Raw genomic sequence first — 26550 nt, 5'->3', positions numbered from 1 at the left:
GTTATTCTTAATTAATTAATTGGGAAAAATAATATTAATTATTAAATTAAATTAATTACAGCAAATGCGCTAATATATTTACTTTATTGTTAATTATTAATTAATTGGTAAATAAATAATATTAATTAATTTTGGGTAAAGGAGTATTTTTAGGGTTCAGGGTCAGTTTTCAGTTTTTGGGTAAAGGGGTATTTTTAGGGTTCTGGGTCAGTTTTCAGTTTTTGGGTAAAGGGGTATTTTTAGGGTTCAGGGTCAGTTTTCAGTTCATGGGTAAAGGGGTATTTTTAGGGTTTAGGGTCAGTATTCAGTTTTTGGGTAAAGGGGTATTTTTAGGGTTCAGGGTCAGTTTTCAGTTTTTGGGTAAAGGGGTATTTTTAGGGTTCTGGGTCAGTTTTCAGTTTTTGGGTAAAGGGGTATTTTTAGGGTTCTGGGTCAGTTTTCAGTTCATGGGTAAAGGGGTATTTTTAGGGTTCAGGGTCAGTTTTCAGTTTTTGGGTAAATGGGTATTTTTAGGGTTTATGGTCAGTTTTCAGTTTTTGGGTAAAGGGGTATTTTTAGGGTTCAGGGTCAGTTTTCAGTTTTTGGGTAAAGGGGTATTTTAGGGATAAGGGTCAGTTTTCAGTTTTTGGGTAAAGGGGTATTTTTAGGTTTCAGGGTCAGTTTTGGGTTTTTGGGGTACAGGGATATTTTTAGGGTTCAGGGTCAGTTTTGGGTTTTTGGGGTATAGGCGTACAGGGTAAAAACAAAAAAAATATTACATTAAATCAAATAAATTACATGAAAAAAATTAAAATTACATTAAATTATTAACTGTTTTATTTATTTTAAATGTATATGTATTCGTTTTAATTTTGTTTTAATATTTTTATGTAATATTTGTAAAATTATATGTATTTTAAATTTATTTTTACATTATTATTAATACATTTAAAAAAACGATATTTTTGATTACGATATTTTTGTACTACGATATTATTTTTTCGATATTTTTGTACTTACCTTAATGAAGATAGGATTCCGATATTTTTGCTGTCGATATTTTTGCTCCGATATTTTTGCATTTCGATATTTTGTCTGTCGATATTATGTCAGACATTCAGTTTTGAAGGTAGGATATGATCCAGTCGAGAACAGACCCCTCTAGGCCAGCTTCATAAAGTCTTTGTATTAGAGTGTAATGAACAACCATGTCAAAGGCAGCCGGGAGGTCCAAGAAAAGTAGCGCAGCAACCCTGTACTGGTCAACTGTGTTCTTAAGGTCATCCCAATGAGGGCTGATTCTGTGACACTTCCTTTGACAGAAACCTGTTTCGAAGTCTGAAAGTATGGAATTTTCCTAAATTAGTTGTGACATCTGGGTGAATGCTGCTCTTTCTTTCATTTTATCCAGGAGAGGTCCATTTCAAATCGGTCTGTAACTGTCTGGGTTAAGCGGATCCAGGTTTGTTTTCTTTAGTAATGGGCGTATTTCCGACTTTTTTAGTTCTTCTGGAAATAGTGCGGTAGTTAAAGAATTATTGCTGATTTTTCTTACTGGTGTGGCAGCTGCGGTAGTTAGAAGAATAGTCTTGAAGAGTTGGGGTGAACATGGGTCAGTAGGGCTGCCAGCAGGCCTGATTGCTTTGACAAGGTCCATAAATTTATCGTGTGAAATTTGTCGGAAGGAATGGAGAGGCTGGGTTAGCGTTCGCTTGGATTGTAGTTTTGGAAAAGGCTCGGTGCTGGTGGTGTTTCTTTCTTTTAAATAGTAGTCCAATGTGTCTGTTTTGGTTGTGTGTTGATTTTCCAGTTTGTCTGTAAATTCCTTATTACTGGGATGAGCCCCTTCTAGGCAATTTGGTTTATGAAAGTCTGTGACAATTTTATACAATTCTTTATTTGCACATTTAGCATTTTGAATTCTGTCTGCATAGTATCATTTTTTTAACTTTTTTGTTCGTTGGCTTGCATAATCTTTTAAGTTTCTGTAGGTAAAGTTTATCAACATTTGTGTTTGTTTTGAACCAGATATGATGTAGGTTTCGAATGTGCTGGCTTATCTCTTTTATCTCTGCCTATCTCCAAGGAGCCTGTTTTCTTTTGTGCTGTTGTATCATTCTTATTGGTATTAGGATACCAAAGCTTCCTGTAGCTACTCATATAGTTTTTTAACATATGACCAAACACATGTAGGGACAACACGCAGGGAAACCTGAGATCTGGTTACATGGGATAGACCATATACAACCAAGGATGAGGGATGGAAATAGAGTGTTGGCACTGGATTTGCCGCTGACGTTGTGTCGCTATGGAACACAACACGGATGATGAGCTCCATTACTTTCTGTAGGGGCATTTACTCATTGGATGACATAGCACTTTCAACATCAAGTTGTTTATTCCATCAGTAAAAATGTCTGAATCTTAAATTAATATCTGCCTTCTACAAATTCTCTTGACTTTGGAGTGCCACATACTAGGGTTTACACTCCCTATCTACGTAAGGTACATCTAGGTACATTTATGTTAAACACGTTACTGTGGAAATATATTATTATACATTTTTATCAAACATTTAAATCACTTAGTTATAGAGTGTTAGCATTATGTGACTGTGGGACCACGTAGATGTATTAAAAATGTGCATTCACCTACTGCCTTCAGGTGTAGAGAGTGGTAGTAAAAGTGTATTTGGTGAATATTTAATATGGGTATGTAGTGTTAGTCAGGGAGACAGGGTAAACTGCTGTTAGATATGGTGTGGTGTACATAAAGTAATACTTTGCACCACTGATAGTTAACATAGTGCATTTAAATAAGTTTACACATTGAACTTAGCTTCTATTTTGTTTTGCATTGTGCAGTTGTTCAGTCAGTATTGCCAGATCGAGCCCCGGGCCTTGGAGTAGCTGGGACATGGTGACAGAGTATTGTGGTTGTAGTTGGTAGGGTAGGGTAGCGGACTGGTAAACAGATGTTTTTTGATGGCCTGCATTCATCTGCTAAACTCTAAATCAGCCAATTCATATCTTGATCCCATTTCTGACAACAAGTACTCAATTCTGTCAATATATATGTCCTTTGTGCTGAAGTGAAAAGTGATCATGTCAAGTCAAGTCAAGTCAGAGAATTTATATAGCGCACTACCTACCCAGAGGGTCTCAAGGCGCTTAGAAATGGGAGGAGGATTACTTGTCAAATATCCACATTTTAAGTTGCTTTCTGAATGCTAGGTGGTTCTGGGTGAGGCGAAGGTAAGCGGGGAGTGAGTTCCATGTTTTAGCAGCCAGGTATGAGAAGGATCTGCCTCCCATGGTGGTCTTGTTAATGCGAGGTACAGTGGCGAGGGCTTGGCTGGAAGAGCGAAGTTGGCGGGAGGGGGTGTAGAAGGATAGTCGTGAGTTGAGGCATTCTGGTCCGATGTCGTAGAGTGATTTGTGTGCGTGGGTTAGCAGTCGGAAGGTGATTCTCTTATTGACGGGTAGCCAGTGGAGGTCTTTCAGGTGACCAGAGATGTGTTCGTTGCGCGGGATGTCTAATATGATCCTGGCTGAGGCGTTTTGGATTCGTTGGAGTTTCTTCTGGAGTTTAGCAGACGTACCTGCGTAGAGGGTGTTTCCGTAGTCCAGACGGCTCGTGACTAGAGCATGGGTGACTGTTTTCCTTGTTTCGGTGGGGATCCAGCGAAATGTTTTTCTGAGCATGCGAAGAATGTTGAAGCAGGATGAGGAAACGGCGCTGACTTGTCTGTTCATTGAGAGTGAAGAATCCAGGATGACGCCTAGGTTCCGTGCGTGGTCTGTCGGGATGGGTGCTTTTCCAAGGGCTTCCGGCCACCAAGAGTCGTCCCATGCAGAGGGGGATGTACCTAAGATGAGGACTTCTGTTTTGTCTGAGTTCAGTTTCAGACGGCTTTGTTTCATCCATTCGGCAACTTCTTTCATTCCTTCGTGTAGGTTAGTTTTGGCGGTGCTGGGGTCATTGGTGAGAGAAAGGATTAGTTGAGTGTCATCCGCGTAAGAGATGATGTTGAGGTTGTGTTGGCGGGCGATGGCCGCGAGGGGGCTCATGTAAACGTTGAAGAGGGTGGGGCTGAGTGAGGATCCTTGAGGTACACCACAGATGACTTCAGTGGCCTCGGACTTGAATGGTGGGAGGCGGACTCTCTGGGTTCTTCCGGTGAGGAACTAGGTGATCCATTCAAGTGCTTTTCCTTGTATTCCGATGTTATTGAGGCGTTGTAACAGGGTGCTGTGGCAAACTGTGTCGAAAACTGCCGAGAGGTCGAGGAGGATGAGGGCGACTGTGTCTCCATTGTCCAATAGAGTTCGAATGTCGTCTGTTGCTGCGATGAGGGCGGTCTCAGTGCTGTGATTTGCTCGGAAGCCAGATTGTGAGGAGTCGAGGGATTTGTTGGCTTCGAGGAAAGCGGCGAGCTGGTTGTTGACGGCTTTCTCGATGACTTTGGCTGGGAATGGAAGGAGCGAAATGTGGCGGTAATTTTTGAGTTCGGTGGGGTTCGCTGTGGGTTTTTTCAGAAGGGCGGTGAGTTCAGCGTGTTTCCAGCTTTCCGGGAAGGTGGCGGAGTTGAAGGAGCAGTTGATGACGTCTCGGAGGTGCGGTGCTATGACGGAGTCTGCTTTGTTGAAGATGTGATGAGGACATGGGTCTGTGGGGGAGCCTGAGTGGATGGAATTCATCAGGCGGATTGTGTCCTCAGTAGAGATTGGGTTCCAGTCGTTGAGGGTGTTCACGGGGGGAGAGTGTTCAGCAAATGGTTGGGTGGGTTGGTCTCCGGGTTGGTTGTTGAAGCTGTTGTGGATGTCTGCAATCTTGTTGTGGAAGAATGAGGCTAGGGAGTCGCAGAGGGCTTGAGAGGGGGTGATGTCGTTGGAGTTGGCTGAGGGGTTGGAAAATTCCTTGACGATGTTGAAGAGTTCCTTGCTGTTGTGGGCGTTGTTGTCAAGTCGATCCTTGAATGCTGTTTTCTTGGCCTTTCGGATTAGTTGGTGGTGAGTGCGGGTGGCGTTTTTGAAGGCGTCCTTGGTGCTAGTGGTTGGCTCTTTTTTCCAAGCCTTTTAAAGGGAGCGGCAGAGTTTCTTGGACTTCTTAAGATCATCGTTGAACCATGAGGCCTTCTTGTTGCCAGGTTTTCTTTGACGTTTTTTCAGTGGTGCTAAGGTGTCGGCGGTGTTGGATAACCATAGGGTGAAGTTGGCGGCGGCTTGGTCTGGGTTAGAAGAGTGGGCTGGGGTGTTTAGAAGGAGCGATGCGGAGATCTGGTCGGTGGTGATCTTGTTCCAGTTTCTTTGCAGAGTTGGTTGGAGGTGGTTAGTGGGTTTTGGCTTGTTGTAGGTGAAGTGAACGCAGCTGTGGTCAGTCCAGAGGAGATCCGTAGTGTGGCTGAAGGAGACATGATTGCTGGAGGTGAAGATGGGGTCGAGTGTGTGACCTGCGATGTGGGTGGGGGAAGTGACTAGTTGTTTAAGTCCGAGGTTGGCGAGGTTGTCCAAGAGGGTGGTGGTGTTGCGGTCGTTGATCTTTTCGAGGGGAAAGTTGAGGTCTCCCAGAAGGATGTAGTCTTTGGAGGGGAGCGCGTGTGGAGTGATGAAGTCCGTGATGTCTTCACTGAATTTTGCGCGGGGTCCTGGTGGTCTGTAGAGGAGGGTGCCTCTGAGTGTGGTCTTGGGGTCGATGTGTATTTGGAAGTGAAGGTGTTCGGAGTTGGCGAGGTTGGTGTCAGAGCTGGTTGAGATGCGGATTGATTTCTGATGGACGATAGCGATGCCTATATGACTCTTCATCCACTCAGCCTTAGGTATACATATCAATGGACTTCCAAGTAGATTTACCTCCTTGCCAGTAGAGCAACACCCTAAAAGCTGATAGCTCAACCAAATTGGGTCACTTTATCAATACATCAATTGAACATAATCTGTGTTGTTTATTGACCCATTATTAACAGGAATGGAGTCCCATTGGAGAATTCCTATACACCAATTAATCACTTGGCTCTCAGGTGACGTCTTTTTTTCTGTACACTTGGTTTTCATCTAGATGAGCTGTCTTTGGTTTTTGTTTGGTCTCTACACCATTTTACTCATCTTATGGCTAGCACTTTCAAACTCACTATCGCTTGTGAAAAATCTTACCTGTGACTAAAGCCGCATGCAAACCCTTCTCAGATATCCTGATCCCTATTATTGGCCTGGTGACACGCCTGGTTGTCCTTAAGCTTCGTGGCCCGCCCAGGTTTTCATCCCAAGTTCACCCTTTGCGCGTTGACCATTTTTTCACCGTGCACGTCGTTTCCCTGGTTGCTGTCCACATCTCTTTCACTTTGCTTAGTGACAAATCAACACAGTTTTCAAGCTTTCTGTTGAAGATAGCAGCACAGTCATACCAAGTTCCACCCTCGCTCCCCTCCTTCAGAGGTTGTAGGGGATCTGCTGGAAGTCAAGGTGGAACGCTATCCTGGATTCACAGTGCTTTCATTAAGGCAGGGGTCAGTGTTTGATTTCCTTCAGAAGATAACATCTATTAGCTTGGTCTTCATCCACGTCCCCTTCTCATCTAGGCTGTTTATTGGCAGTAGCCATCTGCGTCTGGTCCATCTCAGAAGTTGCATTGATGGCCTTCTCTCCAGTCGCTTCATGCTGCCGGTAGAGTCACCTCACCCCCTAGCGAGATGTGCAAGAGAACCCCAGAATACTGGGCTTTGGGGTAATAATGGCTCCCATGTGTGCAAGCCCACTGTACTAAAGAGCCTTTAGTTATCATTCGATCTTCGTGTCCCAGCCTTTGGTTACTACAGATGTGCAATTCTTCAGCTGATGTGTGCTGACCTGCACTGAAATTTTGGCCTCAGTGACAACCACTTACAAAGTGTTTTGCAATCCGACCAGTGGATATGCGTATTTTGATGCGGTAAGCAGCAAGATCTGAATGTGATTTAATATAAACTTGACAAGGTGCTTTTCATCTCACACAATAATTAACATACCTCAGGGTATACCTCACGGTATCACTATTTATCTGGTGGAAAAAAAGATTCAGACAAAATCAGAATTAATTTCTTGGTGTTTAAGAAAAAACATGTATTTTAAAATGCTTTGAGACTGTACCAAGTGCAAACCTTTTTTTTATTATATGTTTCCATTGGATGGGTGCACTTCAGAACTCTTTGGAGCCACCTTACATTACCTCTCAAAGAACCTTTGTCACCATGCACCATCAAATGACCGCATCAATTAAAGCCGGCCTGCCAGCCAGCAGCCTTTTGATCTACTGATTAACCCGTAGCACACACATACATTTCTTTCAGGTAGCACGCATCCCTGTGAGAAGGAGTGTTTCTTCTTCAATGTCTACCTCTCCCTTGGCTTCACAGAAGAGGTAGAGGTGGGTGAGCCAACAAATTAACAGGGAGAGCCTAGCCTAGGATATGGTTTGGATCAAAGAGCCCTATCAAAAGCTGAGCCTTGAAAATATTTGGCATGTAAATAAAGTGACGGATATCATCTACTTCCTTAACATGCAGAAATGTTTGCCTTAGTAAATCAGATTATATCACTGCATTGAGTGGCATTTATTAAAAGTGATAGTTTTTAAATTTGCATGTGGAAATCTTCCAAACTCCCAAAATGACGGCAGTAACATTAGTAAAAGGCAAGTCATTTGTCAGGTGCATCCTATATGTGGCCTAGATTCTTATTATGCATGGACTAACATAATAGTCTAAAAACAAAAGGGGTTTTTTTACAGCTCACACCCTGAACTCACGTATTTGAAGGTGCTTTCGTAAGTGATAAGGATGAAAAAGGTGGTTCCGTGAAATAAAATATTTGCCTAGGATCACACACTTCGGCCAAGTAAGAAGGCTACTGTGCAACTGAGTCCTTACTTAGATGGGGATCTCTTACTCTCTCCTTTTCTACATCCAAGTTCACTGCTTTGATTCCATTAACATTTATTCCAGTTCAACAAGAAATGCAAGTAAAAGAACTGATATGGCTTCGGTGACACAATAGTCAAGTTCCAGTTGGTAGATTTCAAACAAAATACGCATACAAATCCTAATACTTTAGAAATTGTTAACATTTATTTGTATTCCTCTTAGCTTTTGTAATTGTTACTGCAAACCAAACAGGAGGGGATACAGGAGAAACCCACCCCATCATTTTCAATGTTTGCATCTGGTACCCGTATATTTTTCTTACATTGTTCACCTCTCCTTTGTCCTTTCCTGTCCTGTCCTGTCATACCCTGCACTTTCCTTCCCTTTTCTTTCATCCCCAGTATGTCTCCTTTCACTGTGCATATCCTGTCATAATCTCTATTGCTGTAGTTCTGCAAACTGCCCAAAACTCATTCACACCACTATCTCTCCTCCTCTAAGACTCATACCACTGCAACCTAACAATATATGATCTCATCCAGCTCACCTGTTAATCACACCAACCATCTGTATGAGATCAGACCCCCCCCAACTAATGATCACAACTACATTTTATTAATTAAATCCACCACAAACAAACTGGAATGAATGCATAGAATGGTGATCTTAAACACAAAGATAATCCCAGTAACTAATAATATTGAACTAACCACTCACCTTGTGTCCTGGAGTGGAGTGCAGCTCAGCATTAAGTACTTCAATCCTGAGTCAGAGGTAGTAAGTGCTAGGTATAGGGCCTTATTTTTGATGTTGCTTTTGGTACTTGATTCTTAGCACAGACACTTATTTATGATGGCTCACTACATGGTGGTATTTTCTGCTTATTTTTGAGCCAAGAACATACGATTCTTTCAAATTTCAATATTCCTTACAAAAACAGAAGAAATAATATCAGCGTGTTCATGGCAGTTTTTACTTTTTTGGGTAACTGGGAATACATCAAATTGTCACATTTTTAGGTCTCGCCTAGCTATCGTGTAAGCGATCGCTATGCGAGAGATTTAATAAGGAGCACCAGAAAATGCTCCCATAGACCTTTGGAATGTGGTTTATGGCCAGTGCATGTGAGGCATTCAAGCTCGAAGCTGTCATCTGGCTTCGGACTGAAAGCAGCAGACTACTTTCGCCCTTGGCACGCTCTGGCTCACTTCCTGCTCCCCCTCTTACAACAATTAACTTTCGTTATCGCTCACACCCCATATGCTTGTTCCCTCCCACCCTTCCTTTGATGTCCGCTTTTCTTGTAGTTTACAAACCATTGCGTTGGTTTACTCGCTCACAATTTCCGATTAGAAAACACGCACGCCCCGCCCCGCATGACTGCCCTTCTTCCTGTTTTCATCAATCATTCATACTGTTTGTGACTAAGAACCCGAAACGCACTCACCCTGAGAATGGAACATGCACACTGTTGCAGCAGAGCGTGCCCGCCATGATACGAGAGCATGCATACTCTAGTATCAAAACACTTACACTGCTGCTTGACTTACACTGCTGCATGCTGCACACTGCCGCACGCCTCACACTGCTGCACGCCTCACAATGTTGCATGCTGCACGACACACTGCTGCATGCCACACACTACTGCACGCCACACACTGCTGCACGCCTCACACTGCTGCATGCCTCACACTGCTGCACGCCTCACACTGCTGCACACTGCACACTGCTGCATTACTCACTGCACACTGCTGCATTACTCACACTGCTGCATGCTGCACACTGCCACACGCCTCACACTGCCGCACGCCTCACACTGCTGCACGCCTCACACTGCTGCACGCCTCATACTGCTGCATGCCTCACACTGCTGCACCCCTCACACTGCTGCACACCTCACACTGCTGCACGCCTCACACTGCTGCATGCCTCACACTGCTGCACACCACACACTGCTGCACTCCACACTGCTGCACGCCTCACATTGCTGCACGCCTCACACTGCTGCACGCCTCACACTGCTGCACACTGCTGCATTACTCACAGTGCTGCATGCTGCACACTGCCGCACGCCTCACACTGCTGCATGCTGCACACTGCTGCACACCACACACTGTTGCACGCCACACACTGCTGCACGCCACAAACTGCTGCACACCTCACACTGCTGCATGCTGCACACTGCTGCACGACACACTGCTGCACGCCACCACATCACTCAGGGACACCACCACATCACTCTAATACACCACCACATCACTCAGCCCAACCACATCAATACTCAGCACCACAATAGCATCACTTAGCACCCAACAGCACTGTCCTTGCTTGCTACCAACAAGCATTGCCATAGCCAATAGGACTCGCATTAGGAAAATGTAAGCTATTGGCTTTATGAATAACAATGCTAATTATTTATATATTTTCAAAGCCAACACATATTAAAAACAATTGTCATGTACAATACCAATAGCTCACACTTTCCTAATTCAAGACCTATTGCATTGCAAATGCTTATTAGAAGTGTTATGATTGGTATTAGCCTTTGCACTCATGTTTGGAAGTGCTGGGAGGGGGCAATAGGTGTTGCAACTAGGTGCAGTGGTCATCTGAGAAATAGTTGTACCCTAACATTTTCTTCTTTTTTAAAATAAAGCCCTGGCTAGGCAACTGCTATTACAATTCTTTGTGCATGAGATTAGAGGATGTGTAGCAGGCAGATCCCACATGAAAGGTCAGCTTCAGCTTGATATGGGTTTCAGTGGCCAAGTGGACCTAGTACTCAGCCAGAGCCAGACATCTGACTCGAGCTTGGCTTGTGCTGTCAGTCGTTCGCCTACCTCTAAGAGCAAGAGGCTCCCTTTATCCCTTTCAGCCAGAGGCACTTGAATGTCAGATAGAAAAATTGATGTTTTTCTATCAAAAAGTACAGAAAGTTTTATTGTGAAATTTAATAAATATTAGGAACATTATTTCCAACTGATCCTGCCCACTTCAACCGCTGTTGTCACTTTGTTTTGTTTTTATTGTTTTTCGACACCCTCTCTCCCTAACCAGCTGACTGGCAAAGAGCTTATACAAGGCACAGGAACCTAAGAGAAACAGTACAGAGAGTAAATCCGGAGGGAAATTCTACTGCACACAATTATGAAAGGTTTGGCATTCATGCATCTAAATGTACTTGGTGCTTGAACAATTAACCTTATTTTACTGGCTGCAAAATTCAGCTGGTAAACGTACGGTGGGAAAATGCCGGGTCAAGGCATAGAGTAGAATTATATGCTCCTGCCTGCCTGTTAACATTCTACACTCCTTCCTTCAGTCCTCCTCACCACTTTCCTCCACCAGCATCTAACAGCAGACTCTGCTCACTTTTACCACCTGTTCAGAGTTGCAGGTAAATGTGTGTGTTAAACTCTACAGACAAGGGAATACAATGCAAAATCCCTCCTGGTATATCTGGGCCTGCAAGTAATTCCCCAGTATTTACCAATGTAATTACTTTTTAAAGGCCTCGTTTATTGTCTTGTTCTCCTCCAGTTACGAAATCTTGACATCTGAGTAGATCTGAGTGTCATCTGCGTACATGTGATAGGAGATGTTTGCGTGCCGGAGAATTTCTGTAAGGGGTTCGACATATAGGTTGAATAGTGATGGGGATAGTGTTGATCCTTGTGGAACTCCAATCGTATTTGGGCGTGGCGGGGATATCGCCTGGTTGACCAAGAGTTTTTCTGTTCTATTTTGTAGAAAAGATCTAAACCATGTCAGTATACCTTTCCAGATAATCCCATCCTGTCTTCAAGCCGGGCTAGTAATTTTTTATGATTTACTATGTCAAATGCAGAAGACAGGTCAAGAAGAACTAATGGGCATGTTTCATTGTGGTCCAGAGCGTGTAGTACCAGAGAGTACCCTCTAATTACTGGTGTGGATTTCGCACCCTACCAAAACTCTTAAACTTGTAACCAGCCTATGGTGGGTTACTGACAGAGTCTGGGAATAGAGGGACAGGGATGTAAAGACAAGTCATCATATCCCACCACATCTACAAATACACAGAAAGTGTACTGCGCCATACTTTAACTACAACAAAAGAGAGAGAAGGCAAGCACCTGTCAGAATGTAATCGGGAGAGGCAGTGATATTGTACTGTATTGTCATTTGTATAGCACTTTCTAACCCTTAAGAAGCCCAAAGCTCAGATATGGCAGAAACGTTGCTTTGTTTTATTTTCTTAATGCTATTAACCTATTCATCAAATCAGACAACATTCAAACAGCAACTAAACAGAAAAATGAAATATTATGTCATCAGGTTTTCTTACAGTTTGTAATAAATGCCCCATCCCTTAAAAGCCAATCTGCTTTCGTGATCGCGGGCATTGTCTAAAGCAAAGTGTATTGTAGGTGCTGTAGTCCACCTGTACTGTGAATTTCATATGGATTTTTCCTTCCACAGACGCTGTTGTTGGAGTGCCTGGATGCCCTCTTGGACCTCATACTTCAATTAGAATCTAATGCTTAAGTAACCTATCTCTCATTCATTTTCTCTTCACATTCATGCAGAGCCATAGTCACGAAACACAACTCTGATCCTAACGCATGACACCAAAAAAACCACCCATATAGGCGACACAATGAGCAATGTTCCATCTATGGAGTAGCGTACCACTACTCGGCAAATGCACGTCGGTGCCTTATTAGAACTATACAAACTAATACAAATCAATATACTCTAGCCCGACGACGCTGTGAGGCCATAATAATCTCAAAATAGAGCTGGGCAAATATCTATTGACATAACATCTCTGCCTTCTGTAAACTTTCATACTTTGCTCAGACCCAGACTTAAAGTTGTGTTTTAAATCAAGTCGATGCTCAAATGGATGTTTTCACACAGATCAAAATTTTGAGTTGTGCACTACGAAAATTACTCCAGACACATTTCACCAGAAAAGAAGAACTATCAGAGAAAATTCTAAGACATAAATGCAAATCAATAAATGCATATTAAAGATGTGGTAAACATCAATTTTTGTTAGTTCAGCACCAAGATGCCTCAGGGATCTGTAGCACGTTATAAGTAACAACTCAAACATATCTTTCATATGTTCGTTTTCAAAATATTAAGTGGGTGCCTTCAGACACTTAAGTCAGAGCTGGTAGCTATTTTAGTAGAAATCTAGGAGAATGATGGCGGTTATGGCCCTTGCTCTTTGGGGATGGATCGTTGTCGTATGAGGGATTGTTCAGGTGTCTGGTGCCAGACCTTTGAGTAGACTGACAAATAGTACAGCTACGTGAAGCCTGAGCTTATAAGTTATATCTACCGAGTGACATACCTCTGCGGCTGAAAGCAAACAACTTGTTATATTCCTGAGTTAGGCCCATGTTGTGTAGCAGCTTATTTCTTACATTGCCCTAGAAAATAACATTTCTGCTGTGACCTTTTGCACACATTTGCCTGAACGATAATGTTGGATTTGTTTCTCTGAAACTACTTTGTTTACACATACAGCTTTGCACAATATTATCACAACACCTTGAAAATCATGTACTAGGCCTCTCTATGCACTGAGTACGCACATTGTGAGCCCGACTTTTATTATGAATAATAGACATCCTGATAGATTAGCAGAGGAGGTACTTCTGCTGACACTGAGGGTCCATGAATGTTGAGAATCCACCACGCACTGGTATGACATTCCGTGAGGGGTGTCCAACTCAAGACCAAAACAGGTCCTCCACTCTATCCTATCAGGTAATGGGTAATGGGGTTGGCTGCATATATGTATAACTGTTTAGCCCCATGGTGGAACTATATCTACTATTTACATAGTTGGTGCTTGTAATTATGTTTATCTGCTTCTGTCCACTATTGCAGCACACATATTTTATGCAAGACCAACATTGGTTCAATAAATATTACTGAAAACATCCCACTCTGTATCCTCTATATATTTCTCTGAGAATAAGTGACCACGAGTGACTGAGCGAAAAGATCTGTATCCACGATTCCTGAGGAATCAGGATTGTCGTGTTCAGTGATTGCCAGAAACTGTACGATCTCTGGTAGGTTAGGAAGGCTTACAGTGGCACTGTGAGCGAGCTGGTCTATAGACCAACATATTCTGTGGGCGTGTCTGGAAGCAGTCTTGACACCTAGCCCTTAGTTCTGAACAATGCACAGGTCCTACAAAAATTGGTAGGAACTACACAACAACCTCTACTATCAGTTCCTCAGAGAGCGTTGTGAGACAGATGTAAAATTTACTTGGAAACAAAATTCTTATAAAACGTCTTCTGATGTCAAACTAAGCCTGGCTCTGTCAACAGCAGTATAACTCTGATATTGTGTATAATAGGATACTGATGCCGAAAAAAAAGCATGATGAAAACATTACTATGCTTACCACTTGTTCCAGTGTTACAATGACAATTTAGAAATCATGCAGTCTTCCTAATGCTTCTCTTGAGCCCCATTCAAGGTTATCTTTTTCTCTATCTAGGCGAGGCTAATTGCTATAGTTAGTTTACACAAAGCGGTACAACCAATATAGAGAATTGTTCATTCTTCTGAAAGGAATGTAAGAGGAATTTGTAATAAATATTGCATTTTATAATGTGCCCCTGCTGGATTTAAAAAACACATTTATATTTTAGTGGGTTTGACACATTATGTGCTTGCGGCTTTAGAACAGAATTGAAAGCATGGTTGTAGTCTTTCTAACATGCGCTATTAAGTGGCACTGTTTCTATTTCTGTGGGAATTACCTCTTTGTATGATTTTTCACAGAAGCCACACAATGAAGAAGTTCCAGAGCTTGTAGCAATACTTGTTCCCATAGTATGCTTGAACACAATTTGTTGCTAAATTATTTCAAGCTACCTATATTGTTTGACAACTATTTATGCCTAGTGGTTTCCCACATAGATATAGGCCATTTATCTCACATGAGAACCGCTAAATGTGATTTGCTAACTACAAATATTTTATTTGGCTTTTGGTAGTACAGATTCCTACCAGAGCAATTAAGAGGCTGTAATACTGCCAACTGATTGGCACTCATTTTTTTATTCTTAGGAGGAAAGAAAGATTCATTCACAATTGTGGATATATTGAGAAAGGTATAGTGTGAATAATATGGTAGTGCATTGGAGAGAGTAGTAGAATGAGGTTAGAGGTGAGTAAGAGTGGAAGTAGTAGATATATTGTGAGGGTTATAGGGGGAGATATAGGATAGTGCACTGGAGATGCTGACTTAGAAGCAAAGTAATAAATATAAAGCTACATAAGTTCATGGCAGGTATATATGTATAGAGAAGGTAATATGTGTTTATTTAAGTTGTATTTAATAAACTCAGACTTTCAAGTTTTGCTGTATTTAAAGTATTTTTTTATTTTTTCATTTTATTTTGTAATTCAATAGTGAAACAATTGTAGACAAATTGCTATGATATGATAAAAGATGTATTTATTTATGCAGTTACCTAAAGACATGTTAAACATAGAATAATATAACGATAAGTAATATGTAAATGTATTCACTATACTAACGAACATCTATATATTTACAAACATTATTTGTTGTACATGTTTATACAAAGCAATACACATATGTAGGAACTCATCTATAGTTCATATAAATGTTTATATACAGTGGGATTTGCTGTATATTTATGTTTGAGAGTTTGCCGGTTATGTGGGGAAGACCTAACTCTTGAGTAGTTTTCTGCAGATAAGGTAGTTATCCGTGGATCTTATGTTTGAGGGTAAATAGTTCCATATTTTTGCTGCTTGAACAGACAAAGATGTGCCACCTATGGGTCTTTTCTTGTATCGAGGGATTTTATTTGTGATGATAAGCGATCCTGTTCCATGTATCGCTTTGTGGGTGATACAAAGCTGCTTGAATGTGAATCTTCTGACAACCAGTGACCACTGTGGTGCCTTCACAGCATAGGAGATGCGGGCTTTTACTTTATATGCAAGAGTATTCTGGGAGTAGAGTTCTGAATCCTTTGTAGTCCTTTCATAGTTCTTCCTGATAGAGGGTAGAGGCTATTGGCTTAGTCTTGTTTAGATAGAAAATGAGAGATAGTAGCCTGGAGTTTGTGTGGAAACCCCAGGTGGGGGTAGATGCTTTGCAGAGTTTTCATAGTAAAGGAATGTGATCTTTCTAGTTTTTCCCCTTGCGCATTCATTGTTAGCTTGGAGTTCATGGTAATTCTGAGGTTTCTTATTTTCTTTGATACTTTAGGCGGTGTTCCCAGGCCATCTGGCCAGGCGGCGAGTGGGCATAATTTTTCCACATGTGAGTATTTCTGTTATGGAAGCATTCAGTTTGAGATGGCTCCATGTCGTCCACTGATCCACGGCTCTGAGACAACAAAATATTTGTGAGTCTCCGATGTCTTTGGGGCTTTCCAGTTTAAGGAGTATGTGTGTGTCTTCTACATAGTTCTTGCATTTGAGGTTAAATTAGTTGATCAGTGCCGGTAATGACTTCATGTAGATGATGAAACGCTTGGGTGAGATGTTAGAGCCTTGAGAGACCACTGCTATTGGTTTGAATGAGAAAGGGAGCTATGGATGACATTAGTTCAGTTTTGAAGGTCGGATATGATCCAGTCGAGAACAGACCCCTCTAGGCCAGCTTCATTGAGTCTTTGTATTAGAGTGTAATGATAAACCGTGTCAAAGGCAGCCGGGAGGTCCAAGAAAAGTAGCGCAGCAACCCTGTTCTGGTCAACTGTGTTCTTAAGGTCATCCCAATGAGGGCCGATTCTGTGACTCTTCCTTTGACAGAATCCTGTTTGGAAGTCTGAAAGTATGGAATTTTCCTAAATTAATTGTGACATCTGGGTGAACGCTCTTTCTTTCATTTTATCCAGGAAAGGTCCATTTCAAATCGGTCTGTTACTGTCTGGGTTAAGCGGATCCAGGTTTGTTTTCTTTAGTAATGGGCGTATTTATGACTTTTTTAGTTCTTCTGGAAATAGTCCGGTAGTTATAGAATTATTGCTGATTTTTCTTACTGGTGTGGCAGCCCAGGTAGTTAGAAGAATTGTCTTGAAGAGTTGGGGTGAACATGGGTCAGAAGGTCTGCCAGCAGGCCTGATTGCTTTGACCAGGTCTATAAATTTATCATGTGAGATTTGTTGGAAGGAATGGAGAGGCTGGGTTAGCTTTCACTTGGATTGTTGTGTGGGAAAAGTCTCGGTGTTGGTGGTATTTCTTTCTTTTAAATAGTAGTACAATGTGTCTGCTTTGGCTGTATGTTGATTTTCCAGTTTGTCTGTAAATGCCTTAGTACTGGGATGAGCCCCTTCTATGCAATTTGGTTCATGACATTCTGTGAGAATTTTATAGAATTCTTTATTTGCACATTTAGCATTTTGAATTCTGTCTGAATAGAATCATTTTTTACTTTTTTGTTCGTTGGCTTGCATAATCTTTTTAGTTTCTGTAGCTAAAGTTTGTCAACATTTGCATTTGTTTTGAACTAGATATGTTTTAGGTTTCTAATGTGCTGGCTTATCTCTTTTATCTCTGCCTATCTCCAAGGAGCCTGTTTTCTTTTGTGCTGTTGTATCATTCTTAGTGGTATTAGGATACCAAAACTTCCTGTAGCCACTCATCAACCTATCTCCTGAGGTGGAAGCCGGGAGCGCGACTTGTGTTATTTTAAAAATTCTACTGTAACCATTCACTTGTATTTTTAAAACTCACCACGCTTGTGAAAGCAGTTCAGGGCACTTGCTCGCCACTGATCGGCCCGCGCAGCGGATCGTAGCGCTGCCGCGAAGCCTGACCTTAACACTCCTCCTGACGCCATTACCGGCGAGAACAGAGGCCACGCCCCTTTTTAGGCCACGCCCACTACCGCTGGTACAAAAGACGCTGACTACAAGCGCCAGAACCAGATCAACCTATCTCCTGTGGCAGAAGCCGGGAGCGCGACTTGTGTTATTTTAAAAATTCTACTGTAACCATTTACTTGTATTTTTAAAACTCACCACGCTTGTGAAAGCAGTTCAGGGCACTTGCTCGCCAATGATCGGCCCGCACAGCAGATCGTAGCGCTGCCGCGAAGCCTGACCTTAACACTCCTCCTGACACCATTACCGGCGAGAACAGAGGCCACGCCCCTTTTTAGGCCACGTCCACCACCGCTGGTACAAAAGACGCTGACTACAAGCGCCAGAACCAGATCAACCTATCTCCTAAGACGGAAGCCGGGAGCGCGACTTGTGTTAATTTAAAAAATCTACTGTCACCATTTACTTGTATTTTTAAAACTCACCACGCTTGTGAAAGCAGTTCAGGGCACTTGCTTGCCACTGATCGGCCCGCGCAGCGGATCGTAGCGCTGCCGCGAAGTCTGACCTTAACACTCCTCCTGATGCCATTACCGGCGAGGACAGAGGCCACGCCCCTTTTTTAGGAAACGCCCACCGCTGCTGGTACAAAAGACGCTGACTACAAGCACCAGCACCAGATCAACCTATCTCCTGAGGCGGAAGCCGGGAGCGCAACTTGTGTTATTTTAGAAAATCTACTGTCACCATTTATTTGTATTTTTAAAACTCACCTAGCTTGTGAAAGCAGTTCAGGGCACTTGCTCGCCATTGATCGGCCCGCGCAGCGGATCGTAGCGCTGCCGCGAAGCCTGACCTTAACACTCCTCCTGACGCCATTACCGGCGAGGACAGAGGCCACGCCCCTTTTTTAGGTCACGCCCACCGCCGCTGGTACAAAAGACGCTGACTACAAGCGCCAGCACCAGATCAACCTATCTCCTGAGGCGGAAGCCGGGAGCGCGACTTGTGTTATTTTAAAAAATCTACTGTCACCATTTACTTGTATTTTTAAAACTCACCACGCTTGGGAAAGCAGTTCAGGGCACTTACTCGCCACTGATCGGCCCGCGCAGCAGATCGTAGCGCTGCCGCGAAGCCTGACCTTAACACTCCTCCTGACGCCATTACGGGCGAGGACAGAGGCCACGCCCCTTTTTTAGGCCACGCCCACCGCCGCTGGTACAAAAGACGCTGACTACAAGCGCCGGAACCAGATCAACCTATCTCCTGAGGCGGAAGCCGGGAGGGCGACTTCTGTTATTTTAAAAAATGTACTGTCACCATTTACTTGTATTTTTAAAACTCACCACGCTTGTGAAAGCAGTTCAGGGCACTTGCTCGCCACTGATCGGCCCGCGCAGCGAATTGTAGCGCTGCTGCGAAGCCTGACCTTCACACTCCTCCTGACGCCATTACCGGCGAGGACAGAGGCCACGCCCTTTTTTAGGCCACGCCCACCGCCGCTGGTACAAAAGACGCTGACTACAAGCGCCAGAACCAGATCAACCTATCTCCTGAGGCGGAAGCCGGGAGCGCGACTTGTGTTATTTTAAAAAATCTACTGTCACCATTTACTTGTATTTTTAAAACTCACCACGCTTGTGAAAGCAGTTCAGTGCACTTGCTCGCCATTGATCGGCCCGCGCAGCGGATCGTAGCTCTGCCGCGAAGCCTGACCTTAACACTCCTCCTGACGCCATTACCGGCGAGGACAGAGGCCACGCCCCTTTTTTAGGTCACGCCCACCGCCGCTGGTACAAAAGACGCTGACTACAAGCGCCAGAACCAGATCAACCTATCTCCTGTGGCAGAAGCCGGGAGCGCGACTTGTGTTATTTTAAAAATTCTACTGTAACCATTTACTTGTATTTTTAAAACTCACCACGCTTGTGAAAGCAGTTCAGGGCACTTGCTCGCCACTGATCAGCCCGCACAGCAGATCGTAGCGCTGCCGCGAAGCCTGACCTTAACACTCCTCCTGACACCATTACCGGCGAGGACAGAGGCCACGCCCCTTTTTAGGCCACGCCCACCACCGCTGGTACAAAAGACGCTGACTACAAGCGCCAGAACCAGATCAACCTATCTCCTAAGACGGAAGCCGGGAGCGCGACTTGTGTTAATTTAAAAAACTCTACTGTCACCATTTACTTGTATTTTTAAAACTCACCACGCTTGTGAAAGCAGTTCAGGGCACTTGCTCGCCACTGATCGGCCCGCGCAGCGGATCGTAGCGCTGCAGCGAAGTCTGACCTTAACACTCCTCCTGATGCCATTACCAGCGAGGACAGAGGCCACGCCCCTTTTTTAGGAAACGCCCACCGCCGATGGTACAAAAGACGCTGACTACAAGCACCAGCACCAGATCAACCTATCTCCTGAGGCGGAAGCCGGGAGCGCAACTTGTGTTATTTTAAAAAATCTACTGTCACCATTTATTTGTATTTTTAAAACTCACCTAGCTTGTGAAAGCAGTTCAGGGCACTTGCTCGCCATTGATCGGCCCGCGCAGCGGATCGTAGCGCTGCCGCGAAGCCTGACCTTAACACTCCTCCTGACGCCATTACCGGCGAGGACAGAGGCCACGCCCCTTTTTTAGGTCACGCCCACCGCCGCTGGTACAAAAGACGCTGACTACAAGCGCCAGAACCAGATCAACCTATCTCCTGAGGCGGAAGCCGGGAGCGCGACTTGTGTTATTTTAAAAAATCTACTGTAACCATTTACTTGTATTTTTAAAACTCACCACTCTTGTGAAAGCAGTTCAGGGCACTTGCTCGCCACTGATCGGCCCGCGCAGCGGATCGTAGCGCTGCCGCGAAGCTTGACCTTAACACTCCTCCTGACACCATTACCGGCGAGGACAGAGGCCACGCCCCTTTTTTAGGCCACCCCCACCACCGCTGGTACAAAAGACGCTGCCTACAAGCGCCAGAACCAGATCAACCTATCTCCTGAGGCGGAAGCCGGGAGCGCGACTTGTGTTATTTTAAAAAATCTACTGTCACCATTTACTTGTATTTTTAAAACTCACCACGCTTGTGAAAGTAGTTCAGGGCACTTGCTCGCCACTGATCGGCCCGCGCAGCGGATCGTAGCGCTGCCGCGAAGCCTGACCTTAACACTCCTCCTGACGCCATTACCGGCGAGGACAGAGGCCACGCCCCTTTTTTAGGAAACGCCCACCGCCGCTGGTACAAAAGACGCTGACTACAAGCGCCAGCACCAGATCAACCTATCTCCTGAGGCGGAAGCCGGGAGCGCGACTTGTGTTATTTTAAAAAATCTACTGTCACCATTTACTTGTATTTTTAAAACTCACCACGCTTGTGAAAGCAGTTCAGGGCACTTGCTCGCCACTGATCGGCCCGCGCAGCGGATCGTAGCGCTGCCGTGAAGCCTGACCTTAACACTCCTCCTGACGCCATTACGGGCGAGGACAGAGGCCACGCCCCTTTTTTAGGCCACGCCCACCGCCGCTGGTACAAAAGACGCTGACTACAAGTGCCAGAACCAGATCAACCTATCTCCTGAGGCGGAAGCCGCGAGCGCGACTTGTGTTATTTTAAAAAATCTACTGTCACCATTTACTTGTATTTTTAAAACTCACCACGCTTGTGTAAGCAGTTCAGGGCACTTGCTCGCCACTGATCGGCCCGCGCAGCGGATCGTAGCGCTGCCGCGAAGCCTGACCAACTCTCCTCCTGATGCCATTACCGGCGATGACAGAGGCCACGCCCCTTTTTAGGCCACGCCCACCGCCGCTGGTACAAAAGACGCTGACTACAAGCGCCAGAACCAGATCAACCTATCTCCGGAGGCGGAAGCCGGGAGCGCGACTTGTGTTATTTTAAAAAATCTACTGTCACCATTTACTTGTATTTTTAAAACTCACCACGCTTGTGAAAGCAGTTCAGGGCACTTGCTCGCTACTGATCGGCCCGCGCAGCGGATCGTAGCGCTGCCGCGAAGCCTGACCTTAACACTGCTCCTGACGCCATTACCGGCGAGGACAGTGGCAATGCCCCTTTTTTAGGCCACACCCACCGCCGCTGGTACAAAAGACGGTGACTACAAGCGCCAGAACCAGATCAAACTATCTCCAGAGGCGGAAGCCGGGAGCACGACTTGTGTTATTTTAAAAAATCTACTGTCACCATTTACTTGTATTTTTAAAACTCACCACGCTTGTGAAAGCAGTTCAGGGCACTTGCTCGCCACTGAGTGGCCCGCGCAGCAGATCGTAGCGCTGCCGCGAAGCCTGACCTTAACACTCCTACTGACGCCATTACCGGCGAGGACAGAGGCAAGGCCCCTTTTTTAGGCCACGCCCACCGCCGCTGGTACAAAAGACGCTGACTACAAGCGTCACAACCAGATCAAACTATCTCCAGAGGCGGAAGCCGGGAGCACGACGTGTGTTATTTTAAAAAATCTACTGTCACCATTTACTTGTATTTTTAAAACTCACCACGCTTGTGAAAGCAGTTCAGGGCACTTGCTCGCCACTGATCGGCCCGCGCAGCAGATCGTAGCACTGCCGCGAAGCCTGACCTTAACACTCCTCCTGACACCATTACCGGCGAGGACAGAGGCCACGCCCCTTTTTAGGCCACGCCCACCACCGCTGGTACAAAAGACGCTGACTACAAGCGCCAGAACCAGATCAACCTATCTCCTAAGACGGAAGCCGGGAGCGCGACTTGTGTTAATTTAAAAAAGCTACTGTCACCATTTACTTGTATTTTTAAAACTTACCACGCTTGTGAAAGCAGTTAAGGTCACTTGCTCGCCACTGATCCGTCAGCGCAGCGGATCGTAGCGCTGCCGCGAAGTCTGACCTTAACACTCCTCCTGATGCCATTACCGGCGAGGAGAGAGGCCACGCCCCTTTTTTAGGAAACGACCACCGCCGCTGGTACAAAAGACGCTGACTACAAGCACCAGCACCAGATCAACCTATCTCCTGAGGCGGAAGCCGGGAGCGCGACTTGTGTTATTTTAAAAAATCTACTGTCACCATTTACTTGTATTTTTAAAACTCACCACGCTTTTGAAAGCAGTTCAGGGCACTTGCTCGCCACTGATCGGCCCGCGCAGCGGATCGTAGCGCTGCCGCGAAGCCTGACCTTAACACTCCTTCTGACGCCATTACCGGCGAGGACAGAGGCCATGCCCCTTTTTTAGGCCACGCCCACCGCCGCTGGTACAAAAGACGCTGACTACAAGCGCCGGAACCAGATCAACCTATCTCCTGAGGCGGAAGCCGGGAGGGCGACTTCTGTTATTTTAAAAAATGTACTGTCACCATTTACTTGTATTTTCAAAACTCACCACGCTTGTGAAAGCAGTTCAGGGCACTTGCTCGCCACTGATCGGCCCGCGCAGCGAATTGTAGCGCTGCTGCGAAGCCTGACCTTCACACTCCTCCTGACGCCATTACCGGCGAGTACAGAGGCCACGCCCCTTTTTTAGGCCACGCCCACCGCCGCTGGTACAAAAGACGCTGACTACAAGCGCCAGAACCAGATCAACCTATCTCCTGAGGCGGAAGCCGGGAGCGCGACTTGTGTTATTTTAAAAAATCTACTGTCACCATTTACTTGTATTTTTAAAACTCACCACGCTTGTGAAAGCAGTTCAGGGCACTTGCTCGCCACTGATCGGCCCGCGCAGCGGATCGTAGCGCTGCCGCGAAGCCTGACCTTAACACTGCTCTTGACGCCATTACCGGCGAGGACAGTGGCAATGCCCCTTTTTTAGGCCACACCCACCGCCGCTGGTACAAAAGACGGTGACTACAAGCGCCAGAACCAGATCAAACTATCTCCAGAGGCGGAAGCCGGGAGCACGACTTGTGTTATTTAAAAAAATCTACTGTCACCATTTACTTGTATTTTTAAAACTCACCACGCTTGTGAAAGCAGTTCAGGGCACTTGCTCGCCACTGAACGGCCCGCGCAGCGGATCGTAGCGCTGCCACGAAGCCTGACCTTAACACTCCTACTGACGCCATTACCGGCGAGGACAGAGGCAAGGCCCCTTTTTTAGGCCACGCCCACCGCCGCTGGTACAAAAGACGCTGACTACAAGCGCCAGAACCAGATCAACCTATCTCCTGAGGCGGAAGCCGGGAGCGCGACTTGTGTTATTTTAAAAAATCTACTGTCACCATTTACTTGTATTTTTAAAACTCACCACGCTTGTGAAAGCAGTTCAGTGCACTTGCTCGCCATTGATCGGCCCGCGCAGCGGATCGTAGCGCTGCCGCGAAGCCTGACCTTAACACTCCTCCTGACGCCATTACCGGCGAGGACAGAGGCCACGCCCCTTTTTTAGGTCACGCCCACCGCCGCTGGTACAAAAGACGCTGACTACAAGCGCCAGAACCAGATCAACCTATCTCCTGTGGCAGAAGCCGGGAGCGCGACTTGTGTTATTTTAAAAATTCTACTGTAACCATTTACTTGTATTTTTAAAACTCACCACGCTTGTGAAAGCAGTTCAGGGCACTTGCTCGCCACTGATCAGCCCGCACAGCAGATCGTAGCGCTGCCGCGAAGCCTGACCTTAACACTCCTCCTGACACCATTACCGGCGAGGACAGAGGCCACGCCCCTTTTTAGGCCACGCCCACCACCGCTGGTACAAAAGACGCTGACTACAAGCGCCAGAACCAGATCAACCTATCTCCTAAGACGGAAGCCGGGAGCGCGACTTGTGTTAATTTAAAAAACTCTACTGTCACCATTTACTTGTATTTTTAAAACTCACCACGCTTGTGAAAGCAGTTCAGGGCACTTGCTCGCCACTGATCGGCCCGCGCAGCGGATCGTAGCGCTGCAGCGAAGTCTGACCTTAACACTCCTCCTGATGCCATTACCGGCGAGGACAGAGGCCACGCCCCTTTTTTAGGAAACGCCCACCGCCGATGGTACAAAAGACGCTGACTACAAGCACCAGCACCAGATCAACCTATCTCCTGAGGCGGAAGCCGGGAGCGCAACTTGTGTTATTTTAAAAAATCTACTGTCACCATTTATTTGTATTTTTAAAACTCACCTAGCTTGTGAAAGCAGTTCAGGGCACTTGCTCGCCATTGATCGGCCCGCGCAGCGGATCGTAGCGCTGCCGCGAAGCCTGACCTTAACACTCCTCCTGACGCCATTACCGGCGAGGACAGAGGCCACGCCCCTTTTTTAGGTCACGCCCACCGCCGCTGGTACAAAAGACGCTGACTACAAGCGCCAGAACCAGATCAACCTATCTCCTGAGGCGGAAGCCGGGAGCGCGACTTGTGTTATTTTAAAAAATCTACTGTAACCATTTACTTGTATTTTTAAAACTCACCACTCTTGTGAAAGCAGTTCAGGGCACTTGCTCGCCACTGATCGGCCCGCGCAGCGGATCGTAGCGCTGCCGCGAAGCTTGACCTTAACACTCCTCCTGACACCATTACCGGCGAGGACAGAGGCCACGCCCCTTTTTTAGGCCACCCCCACCACCGCTGGTACAAAAGACGCTGCCTACAAGCGCCAGAACCAGATCAACCTATCTCCTGAGGCGGAAGCCGGGAGCGCGACTTGTGTTATTTTAAAAAATCTACTGTCACCATTTACTTGTATTTTTAAAACTCACCACGCTTGTGAAAGTAGTTCAGGGCACTTGCTCGCCACTGATCGGCCCGCGCAGCGGATCGTAGCGCTGCCGCGAAGCCTGACCTTAACACTCCTCCTGACGCCATTACCGGCGAGGACAGAGGCCACGCCCCTTTTTTAGGAAACGCCCACCGCCGCTGGTACAAAAGACGCTGACTACAAGCGCCAGCACCAGATCAACCTATCTCCTGAGGCGGAAGCCGGGAGCGCGACTTGTGTTATTTTAAAAAATCTACTGTCACCATTTACTTGTATTTTTAAAACTCACCACGCTTGTGAAAGCAGTTCAGGGCACTTGCTCGCCACTGATCGGCCCGCGCAGCGGATCGTAGCGCTGCCGTGAAGCCTGACCTTAACACTCCTCCTGACGCCATTACGGGCGAGGACAGAGGCCACGCCCCTTTTTTAGGCCACGCCCACCGCCGCTGGTACAAAAGACGCTGACTACAAGTGCCAGAACCAGATCAACCTATCTCCTGAGGCGGAAGCCGCGAGCGCGACTTGTGTTATTTTAAAAAATCTACTGTCACCATTTACTTGTATTTTTAAAACTCACCACGCTTGTGTAAGCAGTTCAGGGCACTTGCTCGCCACTGATCGGCCCGCGCAGCGGATCGTAGCGCTGCCGCGAAGCCTGACCAACTCTCCTCCTGATGCCATTACCGGCGATGACAGAGGCCACGCCCCTTTTTAGGCCACGCCCACCGCCGCTGGTACAAAAGACGCTGACTACAAGCGCCAGAACCAGATCAACCTATCTCCGGAGGCGGAAGCCGGGAGCGCGACTTGTGTTATTTTAAAAAATCTACTGTCACCATTTACTTGTATTTTTAAAACTCACCACGCTTGTGAAAGCAGTTCAGGGCACTTGCTCGCTACTGATCGGCCCGCGCAGCGGATCGTAGCGCTGCCGCGAAGCCTGACCTTAACACTGCTCCTGACGCCATTACCGGCGAGGACAGTGGCAATGCCCCTTTTTTAGGCCACACCCACCGCCGCTGGTACAAAAGACGGTGACTACAAGCGCCAGAACCAGATCAAACTATCTCCAGAGGCGGAAGCCGGGAGCACGACTTGTGTTATTTTAAAAAATCTACTGTCACCATTTACTTGTATTTTTAAAACTCACCACGCTTGTGAAAGCAGTTCA

This window comes from Lissotriton vulgaris, chromosome 2_2 (genome assembly GCF_964263255.1).
Source record: "Lissotriton vulgaris chromosome 2_2, aLisVul1.2, whole genome shotgun sequence".
NCBI lineage: Eukaryota > Metazoa > Chordata > Amphibia > Caudata > Salamandridae > Lissotriton > Lissotriton vulgaris.
This window is presented reverse-complemented; position numbering follows the sequence as displayed.